General features: G+C 47.4%; 1 long non-coding RNA gene across 2 annotated transcripts; it reads right to left on the bottom strand.

Moving 5' to 3' along the window:
* Nucleotides 1–1,621: 1,621 nt before the first annotated feature.
* On the bottom strand, nucleotides 1,622–15,225 carry LOC143271899 (uncharacterized). 2 transcript variants are annotated; one of them, XR_013049219.1, is made up of 3 exons: nucleotides 15,101–15,225; nucleotides 3,203–3,359; nucleotides 1,622–3,048 (listed from the first exon to the last, which is right to left on the bottom strand). It is a non-coding gene; the product is annotated as an uncharacterized LOC143271899 (long non-coding RNA). The 2 variants fall into 2 exon arrangements; XR_013049218.1 differs by lacking the exon at nucleotides 15,101–15,225 and having other exon boundaries at nucleotides 3,203–3,701.
* Between the last annotated feature and the right edge of the window lie 2,200 nt (nucleotides 15,226–17,425).

Below are 17,425 nucleotides of genomic sequence, written 5' to 3'. Positions count from 1 at the left end.
CCTTTCTACAGAGAATATTGTCTTTTCCAACAGAGAAAATGGAAAGAAGCCTAAAAAGGGAGGCTAGGGTCTTGAGGATGGAAAAAGAATACAGAAAATATAAGAGACTTATTGTTTCAAGGGCTTTCCCCAAGAAATATATTAATAGCCACAGGAAAAGACTAGAGCACACCAGACATTGTATTTACCAGTCACTGCACTGAGGTTCTCTATTTTTACTATCTTGCCCTCCCATGTGTCTTTCTTCTATGGTCAAAATAATTCACAGCCTTCAAGACTCAGCACAAGAGCTTTTTGGCTTAACATTAATCAGTTCATGTGTCTGACCGATGCCAACAATGGGTGTGACTACAGTGCTGAGCAGAGCAGACTCCTAAAAAGCTTCGGAGAGGACTGTCAGGGATCCCTTACTCTCTTTTAAATTATTTATGTATTTATTTTTTGGTTTCTTAAGATCTTGCCACCTACCAAGGCTGTATTTTAACTCATTATGTAGCCCAGGCAAGACTTGAACTTATGACAATCCTCCAGCCTCAGCCTCCCAAGTACCAAGATACTTGTGTGTGCCACCAAGCCCATGTTTGTTTATTTGTTTGTTCGTATTGGTGATTGAATCTCAGACTTTGCACATACCAGGCATGTGCTCTACCACTGAGCTACGTCCCCAGGCCTAAGATTCTCCTTAAATATTGTATTTGTCTCCTCCCTCTGTTCCCATAACTGTTACTACTGCTGCCACAATTACTTTTATATCTTTCTTCCTTTTTTAAAACACCTGGAAAGTGGCTCAGTGGTTAAGGCCTCTGGCTGCTCTTGCAGAAGACCTGGGTTCGAGTCCCAGTACCCACATGGTGGCTCACAACCATCCTTAATTCTAGTTTCTGGAGATTTGATACCATCTTCTGGCTCTGTGGGCACCAGGCACACATGTGGTACACACAGATGCAGGCAAATCATGCATATACATACACATGCAGAAATAAAAATAAAATTTAAAGAATTTAACATAAAACTCTATGAATCAGTGGGACCAAATAATCAGTTTGCCTGGTCTTAGCATGGAAGTACTGAATATTGAGAACCTGATCAGTCTCGAGAACACTGGGCAGTAACAGTATCAATACAGGGACAAAAAAAAAAAAAAAAAAAAAAAGACTTTTACAAGCCACTCTCTCAGCTGCTGTTCTTCAGATATTCACTGTATACCCAGTTCCTCAATTGCTCTAGCTAGGAGCATCTATGTGATGTCATTTCACTATCCTGTGGACCCATGACTCTTACAGCTTTTCCTTGCCATACCCTAGAACGATATCATCCCGTGAAATTAACTTGATTTTATAAGAACTGCTGTATTTATATTGAGAAGCATTGTAAGTCTGTGCAAAAGATTTTAAAAGTACACGCTTGTCCAATTTTTAAGTAGAAATTTATATCTAGAGACTGGTTTGGTATGGGCAGTAAGTAATAAAATCCTTCAGAAACCCACCCTGCCTTTTCTTTCCAGTGCCTGCTAACCTCTAGCAGCTGTGACATTTGAAACAACAATTGCATATATGTGAGTATCAGGGTCACCTAATCCAATTCTATTAACTATTGGTGAAATTATTAAGGCCACTCCATGTAGTTAAAAGGGAGGTTTATTTAGTGGTGTAACTTACAAATGAAGGGATAGGTAGGTTGCAGGGTCTGGGAAAGACGTAGCACAGTCCGGCGGTGTTCTCTGGAGAACTCTGCTCGGTCTACCTCCAGCAGGTCCAGGGTCCAGGAATCAAGAGAGGTGGCGCATCCAGATCTCGGGTCTTCAGGGTCCTCTCTTGGCCCTGCCTTGTAGGTGTGACAGTTACTGAAGCCTCAACGGGGGATTGGAACTTCCAGATCAGAGCTGGAATGGCTACACTAGAATTAACACCTTAGACATTCCTAGTTAGTAAGGATCGTTTATTAACACAGTTGAAATAGAAACCTCTGGGCCTGCACATGGAGCTCAGTGGTACAGTGCTTGCTTAATGTGTGCAAAGATCTGGGTTAAATGAACAGCATTCCCCAAAATAACATGAATAGATAGATAGATAGATAGATAGATAGATAGATAGATAGATAGATAGATAGATAGATAGATAGATAGATAGATAGAATATTTGTAGCTTCCACTGATTGGTTGTGTTCTTTCTAACTAGGGACTCAGAAAGTCAAATCCAGACTCACATAGTAAGTAGCCCTTCAAGCACTGAAAAATGTTTACGTACCTTTCCTCTTGACCACTTCTTCTAAGAGTTCCTTCAATTTTGGCCACAGTAATATGATTTTAGGATCTTGGCCACTGTCTTCTAAGTCTGTTCCACTTCCCCTCCCATGAACAGTGCCTGATCTGAACAGTAGTGTGGAACTAACCCTCCACCCTCATGCTTCTGGAGTAAACTCATAACTATATGGCCAGTGACTCTGTGTGTGTGTGTGTGTGTGTGTGTGTGTGTGTGTGTGTGTGTGTGTGTGTTGCCACTTTAAGCATCATACATAGATTCACTAGGTGAATGCATAATGAAGACTGTTGAAACCACTAGAAGTCAAGACATTTATCTTTATTTAACTTGCGGTTAAATAGCATCTCTCAAAACTTTATACCCACCTGGAAACTCAGAAGATAATATTACATAAATAGCTACTCCAGATGTAAGTTAAGGCTCCCTAGGCTGAGGGCACGAATCCATCTTGCAAGTGGAGAAAACAGAGGAGACTAACACAGAGGAGAAACGAGATGAAGACGCAGGGGGTGACTGCAGGGACCTTTCTTGTTGCCGTGACCAAATCCCCGACAAAATCAACTTGAAGGAAGGATTTCTTGGTCAGTTCAAGAAAAGATACGGGTCACGAGGGCGGGAAAGGCATGGCAGCGAGAGTGAGAGGAAGCAGCGTAATGAGTGCTTACACATAGTTCCAGCACCCCAGCCCATAGGATGGTGCCATGGGAGGGTGGGTCTTCCTTCCTCAGTGGCACTCCTCTGGGAACACTCTCAGCGAGACACATAGGTGACTCCAAATCCAGCCAAGCTGAAAGGGAAGACGAACTGTCACAGGAAGATGCTATATATTGATGGAGGCAGACTGCCGAGGATGGACAGGAAACCCCAGCAACCTCCACAACCGCACTGGGAACGAGGACAGCTTTTCCCTGATGGCCTTCAGAGAGAGCATGGCCACCTACCCCTTGACTTCAGACTTTCAGTCTCCAGAACTGGGAGAACAGATTTCATGGTTCTAAGTCTTCCGGCTTGTGGCAACTTGTGTTGCCACCTCTCATAGGTCAGCATAGGTGTATCACATCTTGACTCTTCTTCATTTACATTCATCCCAAAAGGATGCTAGGAGATAATTGAGGAAATATTCAACAAAATTAGGAGAGCAGGCTTCAGAAAAATGATTTTAACTACTCACTGCTTGTATGGCATCAAAAAGTAACCTGGGTCCTCAGATCATCAGTTTGATCACTAGAAAAAAATAGGAACGCAAAGATGCGGCACACAGAATCAGTTCAGTGACCAAGAGTGGTAAGGAGCAGGGAATTTTACAAACTTCTCAGACATCAATTATTTGATGCTTGCTTGCTCCCTGTACCCAGAATGGCAGCAGCTTTTGAGATTCAGATATTTTTTTAAATGGTTACATTACTAAAATATCTGAGTGTGTTATACTCAGAAGTTTAAAAAAAAAAAAAAAAAAAAAAACGACAATTCTACCCATATCTTTGTTACCAGCACTGCCCAACGGCATTGACCTTGGCTTTCGAATTATGTTCCCAGGATTCCAGAGTAAGCATCAGTCTTTTGTAAGTTTTAATACAAAGCCCATTTCTCTGTAAAGTCTTCACAAACCACCCTTTCTGTATCATGTGCTTTGTCTACTAGTCTAGAATTCGGCTCTGGCTAACAAACCATACTGTAAACTCCTTCAGAGTTAAGACCATGCCGCATACTTCTTTCTACACCTTCAGATAACCCTCACTTCTCCCTTCTTTAATCATATAACAACAAACATCAAGCGCTGTGAGTGTTTGATACCACATTTTACAGGATACTTATGGAAGTGTACTCCAAAATATTAGGTCTCTGGTTTAAAGCTGGACAGTGGCACAGTCAAAATAAACTTTCAAAGGTTAAAGTCAACACCTGAGATGCATGATTTGAATATCCTCAAATTTAGGAAATACACATTTGGACCACAGGAAGCAGTAACAAATGTCAGGCTGACATGTCTACCCACCACAGCACACATGAACACACAGCTCATGTTCTGATAAGTGTAGTCATTGTATGGTTTACTTTTCCAGTTGCTGTGGCAACAGCAACATAAGGAAGGAATAGTTTCTTCTGGCTCCCAGTAGAAAAAGGGACTCAGTCCATCACAGCAGGGAAGGCCGGGCAGCAAGACCACGAGGCAGATAGTCATACCGATCTACAGTCAGGATTCAGAGAACAGACAGGAAGTGGGGCCAGGGTACCCACCCTCAAGGCTCACCCCTGTGACTACTACTCCAACAAGACTGCCTCCTCAAGGTTCTATGACCTTTCCAAATAGCTCCACCAGCTGGGGACCAATTGCTCCAACACAGGCGCCAGTAAGGGACCTTTTTCTCTTTAAATCACAGCAGTGGTGATGGCAAGGGACTCTGAGAGGAGTCAAAGAATAATCAGCACACGGGTAAGACATGGCCAGCTCAGCCTACCCTCTATGCATGCTCACGGATGCCCATAGAAGATCTGTAAAGAAGACAAGCAAGACCATTATCTGCATTTGGAAAATAGGTGTGTAGGGTTCAAAAAAGATTAGTCTTTCCAAGGTCATAAAACTAGCAGACAGTTGAAGTAGAAGCCAGCCAAGATCTTCTGTGTCTTGTCCTCCTTCTCTAGTCTTTAGGCTACAGTGACTCTAAATTGATTTAGGAACTCTAGACATAAGTCTCTGCACTTCATTGCCAACTTGAATGACCAGATTGACACCCGTGGAATTCCCTTTGGAGACACTAGAGAATAAACACACAATCCCTGCCCTCAAGAAGCCCACAGATTTGTCACGCCATAACCGTAACACACGAGACAAATCATATCTGCTGTGAGTGTTATGACAAAATTGAGGTAATTAATAAGGATATTAAGCAACATTTGTTGAGCATTTACTATGCACCAGGTTCTGTCCTAAACGCGTTGCTATGCAGTGAGTAGCATGATACACCACACCACTTAGCTCACAGCCAGAGTTTAAGCATTGGCAGATACCTTGACTATATTCTTAAAAAATAAAATCAGGGGTTCTCACCCACAGAAAAAAAGGAAAGGATACTTTATATTGAATTTGCCTTGAATAATGTTGAGGAGAAGCAACTGATCTCTTGAGATATGAGCTCTGAGGGAGAGATGATGACAGACAAGTATACATAGCCTGGGGTGGGGGGTGGAATATTATTCTAATATCACAGGATCACTGGCAAAGACTTGGGGCATGAGCAGCACTGAGGGACAGGCATGGAGAGGAGACATTATTTTAGGACAGCCAGAAACTGACTCCAAAGGGATGGCCTGTAGCTGGAGCCCAGAGAGGCTGAGCTCTCCCCAGCTTTGACCTCGCTCCAAGGGAGGCACAGATGGCCAAGGCTATTTGTTTGTAGGTTACATTTTTCCTGAACAGATTCCAAATCCTAGTTTCCAAAGAAAAGAGAAAACAGACTTATTGGGCCAAAGGCTTTCCCTGAGAAATGTCCTTGTGGCGATGTGCCAGCCCAGGATTCCCCCCACAGCCCAGACCAGCAGTCGGCAGGCTGGAGCCGTCCTCAACCCCTTCAATAAGGCAGGGATTAGAAGTCATTCCCTGGGAGATTTTCAACAGAGTCATGTGCCCAGCAGCTCTGCCCCAGTATTTAAGCCCGCCTAGCTTTGGCATGCATCCTGGTGACGTCTCCATGCCTCACAGGCCCGCCCTCCGCTTTCCTGTTTGGCATGGCCCTGTGCTTCCTGCCAGGCCACATCTCCTCTGAGTGTTCCCTAAGAGTGGTGTTCCCGACCCTTGACCCCCAAACCAGGGTGGGTTGTGGCTTTGACTTCGGTGCTGGACAGAGCCATGGAAGTGACTCTCCTAGCAGCCTTTCCGCTGCCCTGTAAGGCAGTACTGTCTACTCTCATGTCCCAGCCCCTCCCTCCTCCCCCCCCCCCCCCCCCCCGCACACCCCCCGCACACCCCTGCAGATCTCCTGTCCACGAGCCAGTCCCAAACCAAGGGTGGGAGGGGAGGAACTGTCCACCTGGGTGCAGATGGTAAAAGGATCTAGGGGTATTATCCGTTCCAAACTTTGAAAAGTAAAGCAAAATTCAATGGGTCAGGTATTGTTTTGTTTGAATCCTGCACAGGGAACTGTGCACTACCACAGGAAGTGGGGGTCGGGGAAAGGATATTTTTTTTTTCCTGACACGTGGTTAGGGAAGAATAAAGGCTTCTAAGTAGAGGCCTCTGCTCAGATCCCTGCTCTGCTGGCTCCTATCTCCTGTGGAACCCTGCGTGAAATGCCTAACCTCTCTGACCACTGCAGACTCGGGTGTTTGGGGTAAGGTCTCCGCAGCAGAGCAAGCATTTGGTATGCATTCCTGACATGAGGCCTGAGTTCGACGCCGTCCATTTCTTCTCATGCCACCCCTTCCTCCCTGGGATCTGAAGGCAGCCGTGCCGGAGCGCTGGTCTGTTTTACTTCACAGGCTGTTTGTCACATGTGAAGCTGAGTCACCCTGAGTTCCTCCTGCCTCGAGGCTGTGCTCTCCTGAAAAGGATGTGTTGCTGTGCCAGCCCCAGGTTCTGAGTGGACACGCTGTTCTGGGAAGCGCGCAAAAGCTGACACGGGCTGTGAGACTGCTCACGCGGACCTGGGCCTCAGTTTCCCTAGTACTTCTTTGTTCTAAGGCATTTCCAATGAGGACACAGACGTGTGGGCCTAATGGCTGCCAGGAAGAACAGGAGCATTCATGAGAAACAGCATGTGTGGCACCCATAAGAATCCCAGTGGTCTCCTAGGGGAGAAGATACAGACTAATGACCAAGAGACAAGGAAGAAGAAAACAGTACTGCCGTACCCTTCTCTTAGTACTTTATGAGACGGCTCTCATCCCCGCTCTCCAATGACTACTTGTTTGGAAGTGCAAGGTTATCTCCACTTCCAGATGAAAAGTGGAAGCTTTAGTGAAGTGACACCATTTCCTGAAGTCACACCGGTCAGCTGTGGTCTGGCGTGGCCTTGCCACCTGCACTCATGTGGCTCACATAACAAACAGCTGTGAGTGCCCAGCGTCCTACTGGCTGGAACACAACCCGGGGGAGGAGGTGGGGCACGTGTGGACCTCTGCCTCACAGATAAAGAATCAGAATTCGGAGAGGACAAGGTGGACACAAGAAAGAGAGGGACAGAACTCGGGCCTCAAAAGGAGCACACAGCACCCTCTCTGGTAGAGGGGGATGGGGAATCATTCACGGATGCAGCAAACTTAAGCCGGGCGGACAAACACTTAGACGTGTCCTGCTCATCAAAGTCAACCCCCTCCAGTAGCTCTGATTCCCCGTTAGCGCCACCACCAAATCCTCGTATTAAAACGTATTTCTCGCTTGCTGTGGTGCTGCATGCTGAAATCCCCGCACTTAAGAGACAGCGGCAGGAGCAGCTCAAGTTTGAGGCCAGCCTGGGCTACATAATGAGATACACAGGAAGAAGGAAGGGAGGGAGGAGAGAGGGAAGGAAGGGCTAGGGAAAAGAAAGGAAGAGGAGAAGCAAGCGAAATGGGGAGGGACACAGGACCAAAGACTGATTAACCAGTGTGTTCTGGTAGAAGCCCCACCTCTCTGCCCAAACCCACCCCCTCAAAGCCGGCCAAACAGCAGCCCCTCCCCTACAGCTGCCCTCCCATTCCAGGCCCCGCCCCCTCAAAGCCCACCAAAAGCCAGCCCCTCCCTGGGGCTGCTCAAGACCACGCCTCCAGGGTGCTTAAGGTCTGGTAGTCATATTTGCCATGGGACCCTTTTTCTGTGACCCTTCTGTGACTGCCCGCTCCTCCCTTAAATATGTTCTCCTTCAATATGCCCTGCCACACCTTCCCCTCTCCGAAGAACTGCTTTTCCCAAAACTCTCACCTTGCTGTTCCAACTCACTTTCCCTCCGCAGCACCTTCTCTGCACAGTGGACTGCCCCAACCTGATGGGAGCTGCATCATGGCCAACAAGTGTATTTTATTCCTGTGCCACTTTATACTGTAAGCGCTTATTTAAGAATTTTAAGTTAGTCATCTGGCACGGTTTTCCGGGAAAAGTTTGTAGTCTTCCTGTTAAAAGTTTTTATTTTTGTTAAAAATTCTGTCTTCTTTCTGTGTACGGGTGGAAATGTATAAATGTGTGGCCACTCATGCTTGTTTTAACTTGTCTTGGATGTCTGGATTTGCGTCTCCTATTGTGTCTTGCTTATAGCTCAGCTGATTATTACAACTAGCTGCCCAGGCTCAGGATCCACCTGTGGGCTTTGCGGAATCTGATGATACACCTAACAGATTTTGTCATCCCCCGCCCCCATCCAGTCCTCAAACACCTTGAGAGATCTGCAAATATGGCATTTAATATAAAAGCTTTTTTATGATAGAGAGACATGTCAGCTCCTGGCAGCATGCTGTATCTCCTCCAAGAAGACGGATGGCCGCAGAAGAACTTCCACCTGGAGGATTGCTTCAGATGTGACAAGGCCAGCCATGCAGCAAAAGGCTGCCTTAGATTGCTGCCGAGACCCGTCCAGGCTGTGAATAAATGGAGCCCATGCTGCAAAGTCAAGGTGGGCCAATCTCTCCAAATTCCTACTCCATAAAAACAAACCAACAAAAAACCTATCAGACTTTCTGGGCGTGGCTTCTGTTCCCCAACAACCACAGAGAGACCTGGGACTGCCAGCTGAAAAGCTGTCTTACCTCTGCTCATTTACCTATCCTTGTCAGATCTGATGGTGTTTGATTACCGGGTATTAATAGACTTGCCAGGTTTACAGCCCTCCCTCAGCCCCCAAGGCCTCATTCACAGACTCCATACAGGATAGCCTCTTGCCATGACATCAAGATATCAATCTGTTCCAGTTTTACACATTTACAAGTTCCCGCACAGGTCCACCCCTCCTGCCAGACTCGAGCCGAGGCCAATCCACAGGATGCCCTCCAGATACATCAGGCTCCGCACCAACTTTGAGGACACCAACCAGGTGAGGATTGGCAGAGAAACAGCAAATGTGGTGGCCCAAGTACTCCTGGAACACATCATTCCTAGATTTGGCCTGCCACAGACCACACAGATGGACAATAGGCCAGCCTTCACTTCCAGAGTCATGGAGCTCGTGTTGGAAGCTCTCAACGTTCCCTTGAAGCTCCACATTCCTCATCACCCACAATCCTTGGGAAAGGTTGAGATGGCCAATGGACTCATCAAACAATAGCTCACCAAGCTCTCCAATGAACTCAGCAACTTCCTTCTCTGCTTCCTCAAGAAACAGATGCCCAAGGTCTCCAGGATGGCAATTAACCAGATGCTCCTCCACTCACACCTCCTGCTGAATGTGAGCCCACCAATTCCCAACTCTGCCTTTCCCCACATTGCCCCATGCCTGCAGGAAGTAGCCAGACTTGAACTGGAGCCCCTATACCCAAGGAGTCTGGAATGTTCTGGTCGAAGCTCCACCTCAGCCCCTGGCACCCTGGCATCCATATATACCCAAAGAGTCTGGAATATTGTGGTAGAAGCCCTACCTCTCTGCCCAGACCCTACCCCTCAGAAAGTTCCAACAAACACGGCTCCTCCCCCAGATGCTCAAGACCCATTCCCAATGGGTATTTAAACTGCTCCCCCCACCCACCCCGATAAAAGACCAGACACGTGGTTTTTCCATCTCTCTTCCATCTCCCCTCTGGGGGGTGGGTGGAGAATCACCTGGGAATACTTTACCCATTAAACCAGGGCTTTTTCTAATTCGGTCTGATTTGGTCTAATTTGGATTGCTGCGCTGGCAGAGAGGCTTATCAGGGTGCAGTAACTTTTAACAGTTGAAGTGATGATAAGTTGAGGTGAATGTGGAAGACATAGGCAGGAAGTCAAGAGTTCAAGGTCATCCTTTGCTATTAAATTGAGTTCGAGGCCAATCTACCTGCCAATCATCTTGCCGTAGTCCTTCTGGTGATACGTATCACTGTGTGAGCTGCTGTATTTGGTGCTTACTCATCTACCAGGCTTCTCCTCCAGAAGAAAGTCAAGTCCACTAAAGAAGCTACTTGTTCTGTCTGCTTCCCTGCCAAGTCCATGGTACGAGTGTCTGCAGGGACTGTGTCTACTTCTGTTGACGAGAGGAAGAAAACTTACCTTCTTCTGCCTCTTATTTATGAAATCAAACCTTTCTGGGGATGGGATTATAAGGACAAATGCTTGGAGCCAGGGAGACCTGCAGTTACTGAAGAACACTCAACCTCAGAAGCCAGGCATAATTCTCTATTGCCCTTAAGAAGATAATGCCTGGGTGAAGACTCAAGCCATTAAAATAAATAACCTGGCTGTGTGCAGTGGCCCACACTGGAGGCTGAAGCCAAAGGGAGTAAACTTTTGAGGGCACCATGAGCTACGTAGCAAGTTCCAGGCTGGCCAGAACTACATGGCAAGACCCAATCTCCACAAAACAACACATGAAAAAAGTAAAATTAAATAATATGTCAGGGGCAGTATGTGGAAGCATGGCAATGTGTGCCACATATGGTATGAGGGGTGTGGGAGTGTGTGTTATATGTGGCATGGTGTGTGTCTGGTATGTGGTATGTGTGGCATGTGGTGTATAGGGATGTGTGAGTGTGTGTTCTTGGGGAGTGTGGGATGTGGAGGGTATGGAGTATGTGTAGTAGGGGAAGGTGTGATGGGGTGTGGAGTCGGGAGAGTCGAATGGAGATAATACATGTGTATGGTGGGATACCTACGGGTGTCATAGGCAATTAAGAGTGATTTGTAAATAACATTTAGAGGGTTAGCAAGCTTGAGAGACGGCCTGACATAAGCAAGAGGATCAGGGCCCTTCATTTGGATATAGCCTGAGATAGAGTTTTCTGGTGAACCCAGGTGACCAAGAAACCTGTGGAGGAGGAAGAGAAGGTATTTCAAACCAGGGAGCAAAGCCATGGAATGACGACAAATCCTGGGACATAGAGGTGTCAGACTCAGATTCCTGTGTGGTCCCCAGCTAGTAGGGCATAATAGTGACCAGGTGAGAGGTGAACAGACGTAAAGGCTACCTCAGGTGGTGTTGGACTGTGTCACCAATTCCATCCTCTCTGGCTTCACCCCCTAAAGAGCAAAGGGCTGGGAGGGAGATGGAAAGAAGTACCCTCGCCCTCGAGGAGCAAAGATGGAGGATGGCACCTAGCTCTGGGGAGGCCTGTGCTTAAGGAGGAAACACTGAAACCGCTGTATCTTTGCTTCAGCTTGATAAACTACAATATTTATTTAGAATTTGGAATTTGAAAACTACAATATTTATTTGGAATTTGAAACTCATTAAAAGTGACCATGAGGTGTTTATCTAGGGCAACTTGGGTTATCAAGAGACCGAGAAAGCTTGGCTGAGGTGATCTTGAAACCCCTTCTGAACCTTCAGTGTGGCTGAGGTCTACAACACAAGAAGAGGAGGGGGATGCTGTGAGACTTGGAAGTTGCTGTTGGTTCCCAGCTCCAGCTCAGACTTTGCCATTTAGTCCCTGTGTAAGGCAAAGACCTAGGGCGTCTGGAGTGTCCACTGCTTCCTTCATAACACACTGGTATCACAGGCTTTTGGGCTTATTTCAAATAAGCAGGCACCAGGCACATAACAGCTCCCAGCCAAGTACAAAACTGTGCACAAAACTGGCCAAGGCTTCCCTCAGTATCCTTCTGTGGTCATAAAAGGGTCCTCCTGAATGCTTCCCATGGGCTCCCCCCCCCCCCCCCCGACACACACACACACACACACATACACACACCATCAGGTCTTTTTTATGAGGAGGTAAAAGGTAGGTTTGAGCCTCAGAATACAGCTTCAGTGGATTATGGGAACTTAGGGTATGTGCTTGGAACCACTCCAGGGTTAAATATCTTTTAAAAATTAAAGTTTTTTTTTTTTAATTATCCTGAAAATCTTATCCACTGTGTTTTGATGTCCATCCATTCTGCTTTCCCAACCCTGATTTTCTGTATCTAACTGGAATTTTCAAATGTAAAAGCCAAGATTGAAATGATCAGAAGAGTTAAGCAGCGAATATTGAGGAGTGCTTCTGTTTGCATTGCCAGACATTCTACCGTCTCCATTTCCTAGCTCTGGCCACAAGAATTAGACCAGGAGGAGTCTAAAGAGGGAGGAAAGGAAAGGGAGAACTCTGACCCATCCATTTCAACATAGGCTGCTTGGGAAATAATTGTGTGATAAATACAGTGAATTGCCCTTAGTTCTGGGACCCACAGTGAGGGTAGTCTTAGAAGGAGTTAGTATGAAAGGCCTGAACCTGAGCATGAGCCAGTTCGGCCTGTTTCTTAGTTCACTGGGCACAGCAGTAAAGAGCACAGGTTTGGACAACTCCACTAGACCAAATACACCATCCAGGGACATCACCATTCTCCAAGCAAGCAAAAGATCCGGGCAGGAGGACTAGCACCATGGAGCACCTACTGTGTGCAAGGTGCCTTATATAGACAGTGTTATAGTATGAGGCTCACTGAAACCTATATAAGAAGAAACCCCATGTTTGCTAAGGAGGTGACCCCAAATTATGCACTACTGGCTGTACCCCCATCTCCTTACTTAGTGCCTCATAGCCTGTGGGCGCCAGAATATCATACTTTGTAGCTACATGCCCTTACACTAGTCACTTAACTTTTCCATGCCTCCATGTCCCCTAGTGAAATAGGATGTTAATAAGACCTCTCTCGTACTGTAACTGTAGAATTAAATGAGCTGGTTAGTGGAAAGAGTTAAGACAGTGCTGGCCAATGGTTTCCATCCTGTGCACACGGCTTGCGAACCTGCCAGATGCTGGAGCTCACCTTATCCTCACCCAGTGTCTGAAGAAAGTGCACCTGGCAGGGTCATCCGGTTCTTAATTGGCCCGAGAGTCCTACTTAGACCTGCCTAACAATAACAAGTGAAACAGAACACTTCATTAATTGTTTTTTAAATGTCCTAGGCTTTATAGACATGTATATATTCAGTTTTCAAAACGATTATATGAGGTAAGTGTTGCCAACCCCCAATTTCAAGATGTAGAAACTGAGGGAGATCCAGTCATGTCCTCAAGACCATAGAGTTGGTGATCGTCCTTCAGGGGTTGAAGTATAGGCAGGCCCTACCTCACCCCCTGGGATTGGCCATAAGACTCTGACTCTGGGCTATGCTGTATTTAGCCAGCCTGGAGCAGTGACCTGTACCCTGACACACACACACACACACACACACACACACACACACACACACACACACTACACCGAGGCAACTTAGAGGAGGGAGGAAGCAGACAGCTTCCCACAGAGAACTTTCTGGAGGGGGACTGTTGCCCACCAGCTAAACCCGTAACCCTTAGCCTCAGCTGCTCTGGTTGCTCAGAGTCGGTCTCTCTGGCCCCCCAAAGTCCCTGAGAAGAGAGTTGGAAATCTCCACTTGGCTCATTCTGCTCTTCCTCTCAGCTGATGCGGCTGGGCCTGGGTTTAGGCAACTGTGCACAGGACATCAAGCATATTTACAGAGTGGAGGAAAGTATAGAAACTGCCAGGATTTTCTTTGTATTTCCTATTTTCAGCTAAAATCATTTTGAGTTTTACAGACTTCTTCATTACTATTTTAATAAGAATGTATATTTGTAACTTGAGAACTAACTAGTCTGTCACCCAGGAGGCTCAGCCTGTCTGTGGCTTACAGTGTGGTTCAATCCTCATTTGACATACCCACCAGAGGGGCCATTCTGGCTCCAGTCCATCTCTTAATCAACATGGGCCAATTTCTACCCCCACCCCCCACCACAGGTTAGTTAGTACTTTTGCAATGTCGTTGATATTACGCACGCTGGAAGAACGGCTTGAGCTCTAACCGTACACGTTCAGCCAGAATTTCTCACTCTGGCATTTGGGGAGCCGGCAGGAACTTGGTAGCAGTGCGGGAGCCGGAGTCACAGAGCCAGACTCTGGCTCTACCTCCTCTGCGTGGCTGGCACAGAGGACTAGACCTGTGGGGACCTGCCGCTGAAAGCCTGGGCTTTGTTTACATACGGAGCTAAGGGTGGAAACTGGCCTTGTATGGATGAAACGCTGGAGGGCCACTGGGGGAGGCAAAGAGAAACAGCCTGATAAGAATCTGCGAGTAAGTACGTGAAAGAATGCGCTGAAACTCCCTCCCAGGATCACAGAAACCCGACCGAAATTCGACCTTAGGGACCCGCCTGCATGCCCCATCCTGCTGGCTAGACAAGCAACCCGAGGCTAAAATGGCTCTTGAATTGTCTCCAGGCCAGGCCACCTGCCTCCTGTAACCTTCCTTCCCAGCTCTAACTGTGGGCGCGACTGTAGGGCCCGGGGTGGGGGTGGGGAGGGTGGGGGGTGGGGGCGGAGGCGGTGTGCAAGCCTGTCAGAAGGGAACCTCGCTTTACTGAGCACTTACTAGTAGTACTGTTTCAGCTACTATGATGTTATCTCATTGATTCATTCCGGTTTTTCATCTGGGAAAGCTCAGTGCCAGACAGGCTAAGTCACTTGCCCAAGAATACAAAAGCCAGGTGGATGGAGTAGCTTGGATACAAATTTAACGCTGTCTCCACCTTTCCCCACCCAAAGGCGATGCCCAGAGAGGTACCAGGGCCGATGTTCGCGGTGACAGTGTCCCTGGGCACCACTGCTCCCCGCCCCCCAACACACACACACACACACCCGGCGGCAGGGTCATTCACCTGCCCGTCTACTGGTCCACACCTTACTAGCCCCACCCGCTCGGCCGATTTAGCAACCGGAAGTTGCGCGCCCAGTGACTGCTGACCCAGAGACGCTGGTCCTGTCCTACCCTTCAGAAGGACTGACAGGTGCACCCCCCGGGCGCAGTTCTCTGGTCTCCGCCCGGATCGCAGCCCTGCATCCGGTCCGGAAGCAATGGAAACTGGTCCTGCCGCAGAGTTCCGGGTAGAGCCCTGCCCACGCCCACCCACCCCACTGCTGCCCCAAACAGGTTTCTTCACTTTCCCTGTGCCGACTCTTGCCCCAGGCGGGAAAAGGAAGCTGATTACTCAATGTACCCGAGGATTGTTCTGGTTCCCAAGAGAACTACCAACCAGCCAATCAGCCAGCTGGACCCTGATGAAGCCATGGCAGATACTAGGGCTACAGCTCCGAGGACCACCCAGCAAATCTTTGAGGGTCCTCAGGTGACTTCCATGCTCTGTGCTCAACTTCAAATCCTACGAAGAAAGTGAGCTAGATGTAAGGGGCCACCAGGATCAATGAGATCCACCAGGGTGTGAAGCATGCCGGAAGCCAATATTGGCTTGCCAAGCCAACCTGTTACTGGACCACCATCACGAGTCCTAGCCAGCTACCCCAAAGCAGACTTTGCTGGAAGCCGCAGCTCATTTGTTTCAGTGGGCTTGGCCCGAAGAAAACCCAAGCAAGCAGTGGGATGCTTTTATTTCCGAGTATTTGTGACACAGCTGTAGGCACCAGGGATACCAGCTTGACCAACACATATCCTTGCCCTCAAAAGTCCCATCCTAAAGAGCCCGACAGGTTCCAAGCCATTTTGAAAGGACGTGATGTACACAGACACACCCAGACCCCCCAAATTTGAGTTAGAAGGTTTACAGTGCCTAAAACCAGTCTATGACACATCATATCCAGCATAGCATCTGTAACACTGAGATGTTGTTAACAGGTGAAAAACTGGTTCAGAGAAATGTAATGCTTTGTCCAATATTCTCTCTCAAATCCAAGGTCTCTCAAATCCAAGTCAATTTCCATCTTAGGAGCCCAGCTTCTGCCACAGAGTTATCTGACCACAGCTCTGAGGCCAATGCTCCTGGCTATACGCTCCCCAAGATACCCAGAGCCCCTCTGATGAGATGAAAGAGCACTCCACAACATCCAAGGGTCTTCTGGGCTTGACCAGATGCCAACCCACACTGGCATTTTCCCCCTGGCCACTCTTCTCCCCTTGAGACCCAGCATCTGCACCTGATCCAGCCTGGGAAAGAACATGGCATGTGAGGCCATCCCTGTTCCAGTGAGTGACCCTCTTGAGAACCAGGCATGTAGGGACAGATCCTGTCATCCACAGATGTCTCAACAAACAAAACAGTTTGGCAATTACATATACGCTTTGCCGAAGTTCCTGCAATCTTCCTGGACTCCACGGAACTGCTGCCCACTCTGGCGTCACCACAGAACTGCCTAAAGGTCCTTGCATTGACTTATTTACCTAGCCAGTATTTTAGCCCCCATGGCATGCTTGTCATTGTACTCGGAGCTACTGATGCTCTCTCTGGAGCCTTGGAACTTCTGCAGGCACCTGAGATGATGAGAGTCCCTGGAACAAAGTTATACTAACCTAGAAGTCCCACAGGGACAGGTACCACCACACCGTAATTGCTGGGCAGGGGTATGCTATGTTGGTTAGTTTTTGTCAACTTGACACTAGAGTCACTTGGGAAGAGGAGTAGCCTTCAACAGACTGGTCTGTGGGCATGTCTGTGGGGACATTTTCTTAATTTTTGGTTAATATGGGTAGACCCAACCCATTGTGGGTAGTACTATCCCTGAGCAGGTGGGCCAGGGCTATATAAAAAATGTAACTGAGCAACCAGAGGAAGCAAGCCAGTGAGGAGCGCTCCTCCATGGTCTTTGCTTCAGTTCCTGCCTTGAGTTGCAGCCCTGACTTCCCTTGATAATGGTCTGTAACCTCTAAGTCAGTGGTTCTCATCCTTCCTAATGCAGAGAACCTTTAATACAGTTCCTCATGTTGTGGTGACCTCCAACCATAAAATTATTTTTGTTGCTATTTCATAGCTGTAATTTTGCTGTTGTGAATTACAATGTAAATATCTGCATTTCCCAATGGTCTTAGGAGACCCCTGTGAAAGGGTCGTTCAAACCGAGGAGTCACGACCCACAGGTTGAGAACATCCTCCCTGTTGCTTTTGGTCACAGTGTTTATTACAGAAACTAGGACATATGTCTGATGCTGGATACCTAAATATCAAATAAACCATTCATTTCCTACAGATTGCTTTAGGTCCTCTAATTAGACAAAATAATCATGGTTTTAAGAGTCAAAAGAGAGAATCCAGGAAGGAAAAACAGAAAAGAAAGAGAAGGAAGGAAGGAAGAAAAGACCTCTCTT

The sequence above is a fragment of the Peromyscus maniculatus genome, chromosome 2 (genome assembly GCF_049852395.1).
Source record: "Peromyscus maniculatus bairdii isolate BWxNUB_F1_BW_parent chromosome 2, HU_Pman_BW_mat_3.1, whole genome shotgun sequence".
In the NCBI taxonomy this organism is placed as follows: Eukaryota; Metazoa; Chordata; class Mammalia; order Rodentia; family Cricetidae; genus Peromyscus; species Peromyscus maniculatus.
This window is presented reverse-complemented; position numbering and strand designations above follow the sequence as displayed.